At 36.0% G+C, this 13,307-nt stretch overlaps 1 long non-coding RNA gene across 1 annotated transcript; it reads right to left on the minus strand.

Annotated features, from left to right (window-relative positions):
• Window positions 1-1,267: 1,267 nt before the first annotated feature.
• On the minus strand, window positions 1,268-3,139 carry LOC141656048 (uncharacterized). Its single transcript, XR_012548306.1, has 3 exons — window positions 2,889-3,139; window positions 1,980-2,135; window positions 1,268-1,488 (listed from the first exon to the last, which is right to left on the minus strand). It is a non-coding gene; the product is annotated as an uncharacterized LOC141656048 (long non-coding RNA).
• Between the last annotated feature and the right edge of the window lie 10,168 nt (window positions 3,140-13,307).

Below are 13,307 nucleotides of genomic sequence, written 5' to 3' on the forward strand. Positions count from 1 at the left end.
AACCAAAGTACTTTATTAAAATTTACTAATCAATACTTTTATTACAACTTATTAAAAACAACTTAACTAATTAAATTACAAACTTGCAGCGGAAATAAATACAACTGAATAGTTAAATAACTAAGTGATCTAGACTTCTAGGTAATCTTGCCAAATCCTCACACAACCCCATAAGCTCCCAAGTCAGCTAACTCAAGTATCTGTCAATCAATCTGCTCCCCATAAAATGGTTCATCACAGGTGTTCATGAATACACTATCAACCACGAGGGTGAGTAATAATAACTAACAACAGTAAATAACAACGACAATATAACTCCGCTATATATGACTTATCAGCGCACTTAAGCCGAGCTCTACTCGTTACACTAATAATCCCGCCAATCCCTGGCCGGGGCAGCCTCAACCCGAAGGTGAGTAACCACACACTACATTACCATAAGGTAATGTCTGTCTCAACTCATAGTTGAGTAATATCCACCAGATGGCCTGCAGACCAATTTGGGGCCTGCCTCGAGAAATCACGATTAAAATCGTCTACCATAGTAACTCTGAAATACGTTACCCGAAGGCTCTTACCACGATGTCTGCCAATGTATGCCACCTCAATAATAATCTACATCACCACGAAGGGATGTCTGCTAGTATTAAACTGAATAACTAACGCAATTACAATAACCATCCATCATAATTAAACCAACCAATAAAGCATTCAGTTGAGTAGTTATCCTACCTCGAAAGCAAGCACTCTAATTTACGCAATCCAATTAGTAGAACTCCAAATAAGCACTACTACAAAAAATGTATAAGAAACCGGTTATAAATGGCCTAAGAAACCGGGTTATAACCGTTCTATATCTCACAGGTGTCTTAGCCTAAGAGACCGGTGTAAAGATCCGGTTTCTTTGTTAAATCTTAGGAGTCCTGTTATGGAAAATAACCGGTCTCTTTACTTTGTTTGTAGAAGACCAGTTACTACCAATAACTGGTCTCTTTTCTTTGAATGTAACAGACCACCTCTCGCTTAAAACCGGTCTCTTTTATCAACATAAGAGACCAGTTTTCAACCGGTCTCTTTAGCTCTCACGTAATTTAAAAAAACAGCCTAGTTTGCTATACACTGATAGCACTATTGTCATTATCATGCTACATACATAAATATGCCCACTGATACATTGTTTCGACTGCAATTCTTATGATTGTTATGAGACAATAATATTAATAATAATAAATGTTCATATATTAATTTACATCATAAAAAAAAAAAAATCAATACATATCACCCAAATATCCAAATCATTCCTACCTCAAAACTATAATTCCTTCTGATGTTCCATAAAATAAAGCCTCCGTTCTCTAAGAATTATCAACTAAAACGAAGTACTAAAAAACTTGAATTCAAAAGGAGAAGTTCTAACAATGACTACCATCCATATATTATGATCGTCATTCATCGCCTTCAATCTCTTCATCTTCACCGCATAACCAACTACAAATGAACAATTTCAAAATTAGCTACCAAACTAATAACTTGACGTATAAAAACATTATTCAGTAGTTAAAAGTCGTACATGTTAAAAAGATGTTCGCTACTACATCGATCATATGGTGAATCAGTACAAATCTCACAATTATTCAGAAATAGAAATAGAAATGTATAATGATGGCAGCAAGATGATTACCATAATCACAACATATATGATGAATCAACGCCTTTCACGCATATGAGACGTAGGCAATAGATAAAAAAGAACCGTTATGCTGATTGATGCTCGCAAGTGTTGCTCAAGAAAGAAGTTGAGAAAAAAAGAAAGCATAAAGTATTCACAAGCTCCCCAAATCTACGGATATGAACTTAAGCGATTAAGAAACTCCAGACATATTACGATAGTCTTCAACTGCAGACATAGACTTAGATGACCATTCATAAAGTAAACATTACATAATAGTATTAAAATATTGAGTAGTCCAGATTCATACCTTAGGCAATACATGCTCACTAGTATGTGTATCATAGTCAATATCTGACGGACTAACAGTCGAAGACGAGGAAATGGCCTGCTGAGAGTGACTTGTTTATACAGGAAATTACGCCATTTAAGCAAGGGCAAGGCAGCCTTGTACACCTCTAGAGTTCTTCACAACAACAACAAAAAAATTGTTTGTAAAATATACTTCAACTCAATGAGACTACCAGAACAACCATTCAAGCTATATGAGTAGATATACACATTGACTAGCTGTATTAAACTCAAGTAATAACTGCTAAGAACCCTCAGTCTCGCCAGGGAAAGTTTAGGTTTAAAGCTACAAGGCTATAATCCGTTGCTTGGTCACATAAACAGGAAATTATGGTACTCCAGGATTCCTTGAGAATTTCTTTTACCAATACTCCATTATAAAGCAATGTGGTAAAGTTGAAAACTAATACCGGTATTTGAATTTCTTGCTCAATCACAACAATGTGGCCCCGATCAATTTTACGAAAATTTCAATCAAGCGAATCAACAACAATTACTCTGCAACCCGATCAATCAAGCGAATCAACAACAATTACTCTACAACCCGATCAATTTTACGAAAATTTCTGAACAACTTCTCAATCACTAAGAAGCAATTAAGCAGTATTGCTAAAATTATTCTGCATATACTACACCGCACACAATAATATATACACCTTTAAACGACTAGCAATTTAAATAGATTAGCGGAGATGAAATCAATTAACCTTTTAAATTGAATCTGAAGAAACAAAAATAGGATTGTAAATAATTAATCAAAATCAGTAATTTCACCAATTGTTTATGAGCAATAAACTGATTATATATACTTACACATAAATTCAAAGTAGCAAAAATAATTGTGATTCACGTAGAGAAAAAAACAAACCTTAGAGAGGTAGGTGTGCGACAGCATCGAGTATTGCTACGGCCGTCGCTGGTGATTCACGTAGGAGACGATCGAGAAATAATAGTGACGCAAAAACTGTGAAAATCACCGATTAGAGGATCTTTGTTGATGCACGCAGACATGGCGGTGTGAGTAGCTAACTGATGGCGGAAGAAAACAACGGCGGCACTAAAGCGGTTGTGTTAAAACTCGCCTAATTTTCGTTCTTTCGTTATTATCTAGGAAGTAGTAGTGGAGATGTCTCTAGGTATTAATTAATTAATTATAATTAATTAATATATATTAGAAGATTTAAGAGACCGGGTTTAGTGGAACGGGTTTGTTATTCCCGATTCTATGAGACCGGTTATATGACATCAATGGTTTCTTATATTAAGAGACCGGTTTGAAAACAAAACCGGTTTATTATTTCACAATCTATGAGACCGGTTTTATAAAATCAACGGTTTCTCATATTAAGAGACCAGTTTGAAAACCCAACCGGTTTGTCATTAGTAGTTCCTTTGGCAATTTTTGTAGTAGTGAAGCTTCTCAACAATACCGTCATCTAATCATAAATAATTCAAATATTTATTCGTTTATTCCATTTATTATATTATTTATTCAATTTAATTATTTATTGACATTATTAAGGTTACAATATTAAAAACCCGATTTAATTAATTATAACCCGAGTTACAATCACCCAACTAATTATTTTATTAATTATAAATTAATTATAAAACTAATATAAGTCATTATATTAAAAACCGACTTCCCAAAACCCGAGTCAACACACAAATAAACCCGACTCAAATAAATAAACCCAAACCCATAAAACAAAATCCCAAAACCCATGTATAACCCCCCTTTAGCCCGTGTAAACCCGTCACAAACACCCACACCTAGAACCCATTTAAAATACCGAAACCCGTCACCACCAAGATCACCACCTGGCCCCACCGAGAGCACCCACTGCCAACAACCCAGACACACCCCAACCACCAGCTACAACCGCCCCAATCCGCCACAACCTCGCGCCCTAATACCCACGACCAACAACAAACAACAACTCACATAATCCGCCAATTTCACCACCAACAACCACCACGATAGCCACCCATCACGCACCTGATATGCCATGAACCACGAGCACAAATCCGCCTATTAACAACACCCCAACAACAAACTATACACCGGCAGCAACCACGACAACTACCCTCCCCTGTTTCGTGTTTTCCGACAACTACTACCACAAACAACCATATCAGACCAACACGACACCACCACGGTGGTCGACTCCTTCCCCCAAGACCAATCAACCCAGGTCTGGCTCAATACCAGTCACAAACAAGGGTTTAAACCCGAGTAAATCCATACTACAACCCCCTATAAACCACCCTCGAAAACACCCTTCAAACACCCCCTTTCCCGTCGGTCAACAGAGGTCAAATCAGGTCAACCGCGATCCTTGGTCATCCACGGTCACAACGGTACTTATGGCCTGATCTAAGGTGGTCTAGATTACAAGTTATAGCATAGTAAAGAGTATACATGAGACGGTTTAAAGTATTACCTTGAGGCGATAATAAAAGTTAATCCTTTTACTTTTCTCTTCCTTAATTCCTTTCTTCTTTCCATTAGATTTCTTCCTTCTTATGTTTATGAATTATTTTTCAGATTATTAAGTATTTATAGTCTAGATTTAGGGAGTATATGATGCTAATTAAGAAACTATTGCCTTTTTTAATTATTATAGGAATCACCATTATTATTATTCAACTTATTATTTTATTATTAAATCCCGCTTTAAATCCCGACTATTACTCATACTAGGCTAACAAATTTCGGTCCACATAACTATGGTACATGGCCCAAAGCTCAATTACTAGCTAAGCCCAATTCCCAACCTGGATATTTATTTTATTATTTAATTAACGTCTTATTTGTATTTATTATTAGAAATGTCATTAACTACTTATTTAAATTACATAAATGATTCTCATAAATTATTATTAAATTACGTGTTATTACAGTAAGTGTCTTATTCTTGTTATTCTTATAGTTAAGTAAACCCTAATTTTGGAAAATTGGAAGAATTGGTAATTGAGCTTAATAGATTGATTAATTGAGGGATAGTTGGTAATTGTATGTGATGATTATTTGTAGGTGACGATTTCATGGAGGATTGCTACTGCAGTTACTTGTGTGTGCTTGGATTGCGAAAAGGTAGGGTTTCCCTACTCAGTGGACTATGTAACTGTGTATGAGTATATGCGGTTGTTATTGCTTTGTTATCATTGTTATTGTTCTTGTTGTGGAGGGTTGGAGGTGATGGAGATGGTTGTGATTGAGATTGTAATGAGCTATGTCGGGAGATAGAATCATTTCCCTGTTCACCTCTTGTGACTCCCATCACAAGGGGGATGTGCAAATTAATTATCTGGGGTTGCTCGTTGCGCGCGAGCGGGAATTAGTTGGTAAGGCTACGGTCCCCACTGGCGGTGAGGGTTACCTGTTGCGATGGGTAATCTGGTAGAGCTACACGTTGCGGCGCGTAGTCAGTTATTGTGAGTGAGGGAGTTGGGGAGTGGGTGTTGATATTTGGCTTTGCTTCCGCTGTTGATCACTGTTGTTTTACTTAATATGATTATGTAGTTGACTGGCCCCGTTTTATGTTTTTAAAACTGTGGTGATCCATTCGGGGATGGTGAGCAGTTGGTTTAGATGGTGATGAATGTTGACGGTTGATGATATAGCTTGCGAGGCATGGATGGGCGTTGTTATCACCGAGTCGTCACGTTGTTTAGCCGACAGTACTTGTCTATGTCTTTGGTTTCGGTTGTACCTTTTGGAGTTTTGTTTAAGACTTGTAATCTTTTATAAGAGATGTTTAATAAAGTACTTTCATTATTGTTTGTTTGATGTTCACTACCTCGGACAAAAGAGATGGTAGCGTCCTTATATGGTAGGGTGGTCCCTGGTAAGACACCTTTGTATATGGGGGTGTTACAGGTTTTGTTTGTTTAACTATAACTAATTACGATGAAATAAAAAGTAAATTCAGATATATTAAAAGAGTCTATCGATTCAGGTTCACTAGGTAGTCATCCGGGGGTCCGATATAATTTATTCACAGGGCTAATTACGTTGTTTAAGGTTATATGATCGGTCGATTCAATATTCTCTTTAGATCTAATTTACAATCGGTCACTATCATTAAATCAACCTATTTAGATTCTAACCCAGTCGGTGAAAGTCTCAATTTGCTAAACTAATCAATTAACCCTTGCCAGTAATTAACTAAGTAGATTCAAAGCAATAAACTGAACAACAACGAATAAGCAGATTAACTATTGATTTATTAATTAAATCCCCCTTGTAACATCCTAGATCCCCATTCACCCTAGATAAATAAATTAGCTACGCATACTAGTGATAAAAACAACAATAACAATAGTAGAAAACATGACTAAAAGCAATAACAAGATGAACAATAATTGAATGATTAATAGTTGAGGACAAATTTACAATGGTACCGTAATTAGAGAGTGTTTAGATGCGAAATAAGAGCAATTAAACTAAACTAAGAGTTTTATAGGGTTTTTAGAAATAAAATAAGACGCAAATAATATTAAGGGTTTACTTAGGTATTTATAGTAAACATAAAACGACTTTAGGAAATTGTTTCAGCTCTTTTTCATCTTGTTATCTTCAATTCTCTTCCTTTATTCTTCTAGATTTCCGTTTCATGCTCTGTGTGTTCCGTCATGTCATCTCCGCGGTGCTCATATCCTTCCAATTGCTCCACAAATGCTCCATATCTGCGTTAAAACACTAAAATGTGGAAGTATCTCATTCTAGCGTAAATGACATATAAATAGCCTATTCAAGCACGAAAGCCATATCAAAACTATTAAAGAGGAGGCATAAAATGTATATTAAATATGACTCATCATTTTCAATGCAAGTTAACGTACACAAGAAAGAATAAACAAATGTGAAGATGGTCGGTTTCTTGTTTTAAAGGGGATAATTTGAAAATGCTTATGAATGCTTTATATAGGGCCATGTGGTGTTAAAAGGCTACTGATAGGTCCATTTTATATACATTTTGACCCCCTATTTTAGCTCTGTTTTACATGTCATTAGAACTTATCAGAGTGTTTTGAGCAAATATTTATACGTTATTCTAGTTGCAATTGCTTCTTTCCACATATTTTGTAGGAGTTTAATCTTTTAGGACCTAAAATCCAACAAAGATGCAAGCTAGAGTGCAAAAGCTAAGTAAGAGCAAGTATTGGACTAAGTATATGAAGTTGCATGTGTTTTTGCATGAAGATTTAATGGATTGAAGTAGGATTACAAATAAAGTCAAATGCAAAGTCAAGCCCAAAATAAAAGTCCAAATTAAGGTGGAAGCTTTGGATGATAAGGAGCTTTGGATGCTAAGATTAAGAAGCATTATCGGATGATTAAAGGAGCATTAAAATATGAACATTGGATTCCTTGAGCATTAAACCAAGAATTGAAGAGAAAGAACTCGGATCACTACGACCCCGATAGGGTTTGGCATCCCTGATCGGGGTTGAACAGTCCATCGGTGTGTTCAATGCTCCGTAAAATGAATATGTTTCCCTTATGATGTCCTATAAATAGAGGCCTTGAGGGACGACTTTTAACACTTCTTACATACTTCTTATACCACTTTTATACACTTATTTTTAGTTCTTAGTTTAGGTTAGATTATATTTCTTTTTAGCATTTTATTTTGTTATAAACAATTTTAATTCAAGTTATATACAATTTACATATCAAGTTATTTATATTTGCATTGTTCTTCAATTTCATTTCCATTTCAATTTCAAGGTAATTCTACTCCTATTTTCATTATGTTTATCATTTCAATTGTCATTAGTTTAGTTTACATTTACATTATGTTAGAGTAGTCTACCTTGTCTAGGGGATGAAGGGAGTCATGCATAAAAAGTATTTGTAACATGATTAACTAGGATGTTATAATATTGTGTAATTGTTTCTATCACATGTTTGTATCGTCACATATAATCTTTGTTTAAAGGCCTTATTCATTGATTAAGTTTGTTAATTTATTCTATAAGTCGAGAGGCACGGAATCGGACTAGACTAAGCATGTGTAGTAGGACGACCTAGTCATAAACGAGAGTTTCTCTAAGACCCGGTTTATGGTTGACACTAATATCGTGAGGTGGGTGTCTCTAAGTCTAAACAATTAACGTTTTATCAACTCCTATGTTTAATTTAAGCATTTACATAATTTGCACGTGTGACCCGACTTCCCTAGACTCCTTTTATCATATAGTTTACATCTTTATATTTGCTAATCATCAAAGCAACTAACATACCAAAAAAACGTAATCGACCTTGATAAAATTCACCCCATAACAACTAATTTACAACTCCCGTCTCTCTGTGGATTCGACCTCTACGTACTACATTAATTTGTGTCTAGGGTATTTATTTTTGTATAAATGTGCGAAAGCCTATCAAATTTTGCCGCCGTTGCCAGGACGACGGTTTTGTTTGCTAATTAGTTGTTGAATTTTATCTTATTTTAATTTGTCTCGAGGAACACTTGTTCCTTGGGATCATCTCACGGTTTTCTTGTAGTTTTAGTGCCTATTTTGTAGGTAATAAAGCTTAGCCTTACATAATGAATTACGAATTCGTCCCATAACTCGAGGATGAGCCTTTCCCTGAATATCTTGACCGATTCTACTACTTTTGCGATAGTCTCATCTCCCTTGGACTTGTCCTTGATGGAGATTAGTTGGGTCATTTCGTGCTTGGTGGCATGGATACTGAGACCCTTGGATTGGCTCTAAAGTTGAGTAATGGGAGTCTCTACAACATGATTGGGCCGAAACTTTGGAATTTCTTAGATTCCATGGCTACCGAATGTCGAGAGTTAGCGCGCCAATTCGATGTGTGGCATATCCAAGAGGAGCTCAAAGTGCTTCAAACTCGTTTGGAATAATCTTCTCAAAAGGAAGAAAGCCAATGTGAGATTATTTCCTCTCCTCACGCTCTCTCAACCTCCCAATGTGAGTCTTTTGACCTTAACCATTTTGATTTATTGGATGACGATGACGATGAACCGACTTTCATTATTGAAATGCCCCCTATTGTCTTTCCAATTTACCATTTCGTGGAGGAGGTATTTGAAACACATACCATGGATAAGATTGAGCCCGACCATAGTGAAATGGATGAGGTTTTTCTCGAGACATGTGAAACCTTTGAAAATCCTTTCACATGGGATGTAGTTGACGAATTCGAAGTTGACGGAGGACTTAGTGATGCTAATATAGAGGTTAAGTGGGGATGAACCCTCCATTTTTTATGAGTCCTACCACTTAGAGTTTTCATACCACCAATTTTAGACCGTTTATGATTATAATTTGTGCACTAACGGTTATTTTTATGGTCTTAAGCAAGGTGCTCCTTCTCTTGCTGACGAGGGGAGTACGGTGGTTCTATTTGAAATCTCTCATGGGCAATTTGATAAGATTAATCCTTTCTAGCCTTTGATCTTTCATGCTTATATCTTATCAATTGTTTACATATGCTTGTGTATTGCTCATGCGCAAGAATATGACCAACTTCTAAGGGCGTTGACATGCTTTTTAAAGGACGATGGATATTCATTTAGGAAAAATTGTTTTACTTATTCTTTTTAAGACAATTTACAATTGCAATTTCATTTGGTTTTGATGTAATAGTTAGGACAATAATACATTTAGTTTTCTTTACTTTGTAGTAGCTTGTCTTTCCCAGGTACTTTGCTACTTGGATTGGACTTTACCCCATTTTCAAGCTAGCTTGGGGGAGGCTTCTACACTTTAGTATGCTTTCTTGTCCTTCTTTATTTTTCGCATGTGTTACCCTATCTCCCCTTGTTGGGTGTCCTTATTTGTTGCCCACATTGAGGACAATGTGTTGTTCTAGCTTGGGGGAGGGATTTAGTGAGTCTAGTTATGGAAAATCTAAAAACCTAAAACTTTGAAAAATTTGAAAATTTTCATGGAAGTGTGTGTTGTGTCCACCCTTTTGTCTTATAATTACAAGAATTATCTCAATTATGTTTTAGAACTATTGTCCAAAAAAAAATACGAAGTATTTAAAAAGACTGGAAAATAATTAAAAAAAGGTTGAAATTTTTGTTGAAATCGAAATAATTTAATTAAGATCGAAATACATTATAAATTTGAAATTTAGCCACCTAATATGGTCAAAATTATGAATAATTTTTTTTTTAAAAGAACATAATATAAATAACCTTTAGCAAATAGATCTACAAATACACTCGTAAAGAATATTAAATCTGGAGAATGTTAAAAAAAAATGCACTCTACAAAAATATGGGACATAACTAGCTTACCATATTAAATTTAGATAAAGTAGTAAATCTTTTTAAAATCAAGAAATATTCTACATGTTACCCCTCAATTTTTCAACTTTCTACATGGTACCCCTACACTTTTTAAAACAGATATGGTACCCCTAGTTGTTGTCATTATCACTAAGTGTACCCCTAAACTTTATTTTCCATCAATTAAACTCAGTTTTAGGTGCTAGGTAATGACTTGGACGCGTAACCAAACTTGTCATTTATTATTTCATGACATATGGACTCTATTGGGTTTAATATCTATCTCGATCCTAATATTTATTGATATATATGGGCTAAAAAGTTTTTGACGGAAAATTTATTGAATCCTTGCCAGATTATCACGTCCAAATATGGATATTGAGCCTAATAGAGTCCTTATGTCATGGGATGATAAATGTCAAGGTTGGTTACGCGTCCAAGTAATCACTTAACGCCTAAAACTGAATTTAATTGATGGAAAATAAAGTTTAGGGGTACACTTAGTGATAATGACAACAATTAGGGGTACCATGTATGTTTTAATAAGTGTAGGGATATCATGTAGAAAGTCGAAAAATTGAGGATTTGCCTTAATAAAAAAAGAAGTAGGTGAGAAAACGGCATAGGCATTATTATCAGTACAAAATTGCGAAACGGATAATAACTTTCGGGAAATTTTAGGAACTACGAGAACATTAGTAAATTTAAGAGTAAAGGAAGAAGAAGGCATAGTAAAAGAACCAGAGTGAGTTATGTTGAGCGCGGAGCCATCGCCGATGACGAGATCATCAGCACCATCATAAGCTTGATGAAGGGACAAGGTATTTAAGTCATCAGTGATGTGGTGCAAAGCACCACTATCCACGGTCCAAGAAGCGGGTGGATGGGTAGAGGGATGAGTGGCGGAATAGGCCTGGGGTTGAGGGCCGCGGCGTTGACGAGTTGGGAACACTACATTCGGATATTTGGCCTGAAAGTCACGACAATTAGAGGCAACATGACCAACTTCGTCACAAAAATGGCAGCGACCCTTGTAGGGTTTGGAGTAACCGGGTTGAGGGGTTTCGGGATAGGACTGTTTGGGCGGGTAAGATTGGCGTGGTTGGGATTGACGGGTATTGTAGTTATGGCGATTATTATTATTATTGTTGGGTCGATAGGTAGCAGCATGAGCGGATGGGTTAAAGGGTTGGGTATTCGGGTTTGGGGTGTTTTTCAGACGGAGTTCCTGCTGTATCAATTTCTCATGAAGAGATTCAAAAGAAATTGATGTGTCACGAGCACGAACTGCCTCAATGATGGAGCGATATTTATCGTAGTTTAGGCCGTTGAGTATTTTATTGGTAACATCATCGACATCCATTGGATGTTCTAACTGAGCCAAATCATCGGTACATGCTTTGATAGCAGTCATGTACTCGGTGTGAGATATGTTTTCCAAACGATCTTTAATTTGGAGACGGTGGCCACGGGACGAGTTGGCAAAGGTGCGAGTTAGGGTGGTCCAGGCTGCGGTGGAGGTGGTGTCATTAACAATAAGGGCAGCAATCGGAGGGGCTAGGGTACCGGTTAGGGCGCCTAGTATAAGCTGATCTTGCCTATACCAGGTTGAAAAGGCAGGGTTGGCAGCGGTAGTGGATTCGGTTGCGGGTGGGACAGGGTCGAAAGTGATGGTGCGTGGTGGTACAACGACGGTGCCATCGAGGTAAGAGAAGAGTTCAAGTCCGTTCATAATAGCACGGACTTGAAACCTCCACTGTCGAAAGGTAATAGTGTCTTTCAACTGAATGCAATTAGCAAAGGTTACGAGAGTAAGGGGTCGGGTGGGTTCAGCGGTATTGATGATTTGAAGTTGATTGTTCGACATGGTTGGTCGGTTTTCGAAAAAGTCGAGTAGCTAACACAAGAAGGTAGACACGGATTTGGTTTGATCGTGAGGATCGGAGACTCGTGATACCATGTAAAAAATAAGAATGAATGTATATTGAATGTGTTAGCAATTACAGTGTACATGTCGATGATTATTTACTAAAGAATAGAGAGAAACCTAAGCTAACTAAGCTCCTAGAGAATAGGTAACAGAAGAGTAAAAGAAGGAAGTACAAGCTAAGACTATTGACTAAGCTATAACAACTAAGACTAAGTCTAGCTAAAGATTAATCACGTGGGATTTGAAGTAGTAGACTTAGTATCTTTAACACCATGTAGAATATCTCTAAAATCAAATAATATGATATTGAACTAAGTTTAAAAAGAGTAAAGAGATGGGTGAATATGGGCTTATGGTGATGATAAAGAGAGAAGGGAAAGAAAAATGAAGACGATTATCATCATTCATCAGTGATAATTTTAAGTTGGTGATTAAAATTATAAGGAAGATCTACTGATAGTGAGTTTGATTTTTATTTGACAACAATGATGGTGAGGATGAGGATGATAATTGTGTGTTTTTTGGGTTGTTAATGACTAACTAGGTTAGTTATCCGCGAAAAATTTGCGGACATATTTATGTTGTGTGACACATATTTGTATTTCGATGACTTCCATATTTGAATGGAATATATACGTACGGACAACGAACCATATAGTATGAGCAAAAAAATTTCGCAGTAATAATTAAACAAAAAGTCACCATAAGTGATAAATTACAAATATAAGTTTTTTCTTTACAGTAGTTACAAAATCCTACTTGTACAATTAGCAAAGAATACCCTAGTTATATGTCTTCTGCTAATTTGTTTACTTTCTCTCGTCTTTTCTAATTTGTTTCTTATTTCATTGAGCATACTAATTTTAACATACATAATTCATTAGCAATTTATCATCTTTTTATTCCCGACTTAAATCCCTTATAATTAATATTTGCGGGTTTTTTTGTCACTAAAATCAATCCGAGTTTTAGAGGTTCGATTTATCAACATCAAATCTCTGGAATTCGACCTTTGATATATTTTCATATGTCTATCGTCATCATCTTCAGTAGTTTAACATTAATCTGACCTAATTAG

Source organism: Silene latifolia, chromosome 5, assembly GCF_048544455.1.
Source record: "Silene latifolia isolate original U9 population chromosome 5, ASM4854445v1, whole genome shotgun sequence".
NCBI classification, from domain to species: Eukaryota; Viridiplantae; Streptophyta; class Magnoliopsida; order Caryophyllales; family Caryophyllaceae; genus Silene; species Silene latifolia.